We start from the raw sequence: 5,077 nt of genomic DNA, 5'->3' as shown, positions 1-5,077 counted from the left end.
TGTGGTGTGCTACATAAGGCTGGGAAGATCGACACGTACGTGAAATCCAATGTCATCCTCATCACCCGGGTTGCTACGGAGCCTACGGTCCAGCTTGACTTCGACTTCATTGATTCCATGTTTTCTTTGAGGGAGAGAGTCAGCCCACCTGTTAGTTTTTTAACACAATATCTACTATCACTATAAAAAAAAGAAAGGGGTAAATCCAAACAATTATATCCATCCATCATCAAAATCTAATGACCCTTAATCATTTTATGTTTAACGCTGTCAACCACGCAATAAGCCTAGTCTATCGATGCCCCGCAGTAAAAAAAAAAGAAACCGCCCACTCGCACGACCTCCTTCTCCCGCACGACCTCCTCCTCCTCCCGCAGGCCGCAGCCGCGCCGTTCGCCTCCCGCAGCCGCGCCCTTCACCGCCTCCTCGCGCTGCCGGAGCCACGGGAAGCGGCCGCGGGTCGCCGGGAGCCTCCCCAGCCGCACGACCTCCTCCTCTTCCCCAGCCGCGGCTCGCCGGGAGCCTCCCCTGCCGCCGGAGCCGCCCCCGCCGCAGCTTGGCCGCCACCACTTCGCCTCCACCACTCGACCCCGCCGTGGGACAGCCGGAGCCGTCGCGGGAGGAGCCGTCGCGACCTCCTCCTCCTGCCGCCCCGCCCATCCTCTCCCACCTCCCGCCCATCCTCGCCCTCCGCCCGCCGATCCTCTTCTCCGCCGCCCGCCTTCCTCTGCTCCTCCTCTGCCGCCGACGATCTCATCCGAGCCAGTAAGTTTTCTTTACATTCAAGTGTGCACTGTTTGAACAACATGCTTGTGGTTCTGTTCTTTCCACACAAGATAATCTGATACATCCTTCTGGTTATGATTATTTTAGTGCATACATACATGATCCTTCCACACAGCAGGAACAATTATTCTGGAACAATTGCCGTATGTGAATTATCATGATCCAACGCCAATGCCACACTCAACCCTAAAAGGGTTACAGTTTATGAGGACATATTGAATTAGTGAGGATTTCAGAAATTTGTAGTCCAAGCAACACATACATTTGAAGTTTTGTTGCTTACCTTCCCATCCCATTGTGTTGCGATGCTCCTGAAGTTGCCTAACTACAAGAAAATGAGGCCAAAGTTTTGCTATATTGCTTTATCCACAATGGTATCGGCAGCGATGTTTTGTTTTGTCACAACTACTCAAATATATAATATAAATAATCTGCACGTTGTAGTTTGAGTTAAAAGAATACCACATTGTAGTTTCAATTAAGAATAAAAAAACCCCGTATTTTGTTGTTTCAAGAGATTGAGTCATGGGCTGTGAGCAAGCATTATATATTGACATGAAAGGTAGATCTATTTAGATCATGAAGGTTTGCGCACTGTGATGCAAAGGCCGTATGCATCGACCAGGCGAAGGTGGGAAGGTGGGGCTTACCGGGATGGGTTGAGAGGAGGCAGTGGAGAGAGGAAATGGGAGAGGCGGATGATGAATATAGGGTGTTGATAGAATAGATGAATTTGCGCATCCAGGTTATCTGTTCCAAGGTCTGCTCGGGGTATGCAGCCTTGTTGGAACTACTGGAGTTGGAATCTTCAAAGTTGTAGTTTAATCCTTTCTAATCAATGAATGTTATTGATGGAATTTTCCAACTCTGTTCTCGACTATATGGAACCTCTTGCTATTAAACTGAAGTACCAACCATGGCTCTTGGGTCTTCTGTACATGTATGTGTACATTACTTACTAATGGTATATGCGCTAGACCTTTCTGTATAGGATGACCCATTTACAGGCATAGGCATACAGAGGTTTCAATTTTGAAATTTGGCAGGCTTAATTAAAGAATTCAATTTCCTCCTATTTTTGTATGGACAAAATGTATGTGCCTCTTAGAAGATGACTTTCTATTCATACAAAGTACTATTTTGTGTGTGTCATGCATAACCAAGACAACCTAACTATCTGATCTTTGGGATGCTAATTTGTGCACACACAATTAAAACCAGCAGCAACGACAATGTTTCCTGTAAAGATCAATACCTGCTACATCTTCATTGTTTCTTTGATAATGAATTCTTGCTACAGCTACAGTGGATCCTGTGATGCATTGCGAGGCCTGCAACGGCTTCGATTTTTAACATTTTTTAGTTTTAGTCCAGCAATGAAACGCATGTTTCTATCTAAAATTTTCTTCCTCTGTTGATCACCAGGTTCCTGAAGCATTGTATTTCCAGTTAAAGGATGTAGTGATGTTACAGAGGAGCGCGCGGCCGGCCGGCCATTGTGATGTTCCTGCCTGCGGCTGCCACCAGGCTGTGCATGCGGCTTGCTTTGTTCAGGTCCTCTCAATTTCAGGAGAGGAAGTGAACTCGATTAATACTGTCAATTTTGGAAGCAGTTTTTGTGATTCTGGTTCAGCATGGATAATGTTGATTAGGACTGTAAACACTGTCATGCTTAATTTTAGTTGCTAGATGGAAAAGCAGTGCTACAAATTTTAGAACTAGGACGTCGTTTCCACGGTTCTATCAAGTTATTTGCATTGTACGGTCACAGTTCTAAGCTTAATCTTATTAGTTCTGTAGCATTGCAGATCAGGGTCTTTTTTCCTAGCAGATCAATACCTTTGGTCGGATTTAGCTTATTTGATAGTGAACAAAACATAAATGGTGTGAATATAACGAATAATTACGCAGTGTGACCTATCAAAACTATTAACATGAATTTTTCAGTTCTCATTTTTACACTTTTTTATTCTTGAGAAATGTCTAACAGCTCCCGGGTGCCCCTACACCCTCATGAACAGTAAATTCATATAAAATTGAAAAAAAATCAAAAAAATCTGAAACTTTTAGGGATCAAGGATTATCAAAGGTTTGATGTTCCTGCAAAGTTTCAGCAACAAATAACCTTCGTGGAGCCCTCACCAGAAAAAACAAAATCACTGCTAAAAAATGTACATAAACTTCGAACAATGATTTTGTTTTTTATATTTGAGTGCTCTTCCAATGTTATTTTTAGCTAAAACTTTGCAAGATAATCAAAAGTTTCATGATGTTAGATATCCCAAAATTTCAGATTTATTTGAATTAGTTTTGAATTTACTGTTCATAGAGGGTGTAGGGGCACCCGGGTGCTGAAAGTCCTATCTCTTTATTCTTTCCTTGAGATCCACTGTTTGCTCTTCTAACAGTATAATACTAGCTGTGCACTTGCAGCCCCTTTCAGTTGATCTGGGTCCTGGTATCCTCGGGAACATTTTTTAGGGAATCCAGGTAAGCTCAGCATGATAAATTGATAATCAGTCCATTTCGTTGATTTACTCTTTCTGTGTCACTTGTCACAACCTCATTCCTGTTAAATTTGAAGCGCCCACTAAAAACTATTGCTATTAGATCTAAAGACGATGCACTCTGGGAATTTAAGTGAAAAAAGTTGGGTAATGCATTTAACATATTTTAACTGTGAACGAGGGACATTCCTGTTAATCGTTGGAAGGCCCTCTAAAATATCTCCTTTTATTATTTGCTTCAGCTGTTGGAGATGTTCTCGCAGTCGGAGATCTATATGATGTAAGTTCTTATGATGTTGAATTTTCTTTTATGGATATTATTGTACAGAGGATAGCAGCTTTGGGCCTGTGTGCGCATGCTAATGTTCGCTGACTCTATTGTAGACTGTCTTCGAGAACAATTTGATGAACCACAGTGTCGCCCTTCCACCTGGTTCTATGGGGAAAGTAAATTACGTCGCTTCAGCTGTTCAGTACAGCCTATAGGTTAGTGGAAGCTATCACTTTATTCCAATTTCTAATTTATCTGCATGTGTTCTACCCATGCTTAACTTTATTTGAAACACTACTCTTGTCATGTATGCAGGATACAGTGCTAGAGTTAGAATTTCAGGGCATGAAAAAACAATTTACTATGCTTCAGGTAAGAAAGTTATTTCATACAACTCTTTTTAGGAAAGTTGGTACTCCCTCTGTAACTTCTTATAAGATCTTTTAGAATCCATGATAGTGTCAAAAAACGTTTCATTTTAAATTACAGAGGCAGTAGCTTATTGTGTTGAATTTATTGAACAACAGACATGGCATGTGTATACACCAAGACCTGTTGCATCAAAGCTTTTTGCGGATACACCTCTTCTTACAGGACAGCTTTGTGTACAACTCATCTTTAGCTTCATTTTCCATAATAAAATGTGTTCTTTTGTTTTATCATCATGGTTTCTCTTCTTACGTAACCAAACATTCTCAGATGTTAGTTTCTTATTGCCCTTCGAGTCCATTAAATCTCAGTTTTATCTATTTTGTGATGGTTTGCTTGACACATCCCTTGGTTCTTGGAGGAACATGTGCTATTCCTGGTGCTTTTGGTTGTGGAAAAACTGTTATTAGTCAGGCACTTTCCAAGGTGATCACTAATTCTCCATTCTTTACTGCCCTGATGTAATAGCTCCAGAGAATTGTTCCTTCCATATATTTCTTGGTGGCATCTCTATACTGATTGTTGAGTAACAATCTCTGTAGTACTCCAGTTCTGAAGCTGTGGTTTATGTGAGATGTGGTGAAAGAACAATGAGATGGCTGGGGTTCTCATGGACTTGCCCCAATTAACAATGACATTGCCCAACGGACGTTAAGAGTTTGTCATGAAGAGAACAACATTGGTTTCTAACGCGTCTAACATGCCCGTCGCTGCTCGTGAAGCCTCCATTTATACAGGTAAAGGTGAAATGCCTTGATAGCCATGGAAGTAAAGGGGATTTATTGATCAAGCTGGCTCATTATATTAGGGTTGTCTTGATCTTGCTTACTCAAGTGCTTCACGAGTAGAGCTGCACAACATGTGCGATGTGCCAACCCGTGCTTTCAAGTTGTGTCCTCGGCCCTCCCCGTCGTAATGGTCGTCTAGCATGAAGCTTGAAAGTTGATCCAAACCAATACCATGTATTCTTATGGATGTATGAGTCAACTCATTGCAGGTGGAGCTTTTCTCTTGCGCACAACTTACTTTATTTTATGCTTTATCAGTGTAATGTCCAGTTTCATTTGCAGGTATACCATTACTC

At 41.9% G+C, this 5,077-nt stretch overlaps 1 long non-coding RNA gene across 1 annotated transcript; it reads left to right on the top strand.

Annotated features, from left to right (window-relative positions):
- Window positions 1-3,149: 3,149 nt before the first annotated feature.
- On the top strand, window positions 3,150-3,783 carry LOC125540634 (uncharacterized). Its single transcript, XR_015614973.1, has 3 exons — window positions 3,150-3,276; window positions 3,536-3,573; window positions 3,678-3,783. It is a non-coding gene; the product is annotated as an uncharacterized LOC125540634 (long non-coding RNA).
- Window positions 3,784-5,077: the final 1,294 nt, after the last annotated feature.

Source organism: Triticum urartu, chromosome 2A (genome assembly GCF_056163025.1).
Source record: "Triticum urartu cultivar PI428250 chromosome 2A, HENAU_Tu73, whole genome shotgun sequence".
NCBI lineage: Eukaryota > Viridiplantae > Streptophyta > Magnoliopsida > Poales > Poaceae > Triticum > Triticum urartu.
The sequence above is the reverse complement of the archived record's forward strand: the minus strand, read 5'-3'. Positions and strand labels throughout refer to the sequence as shown.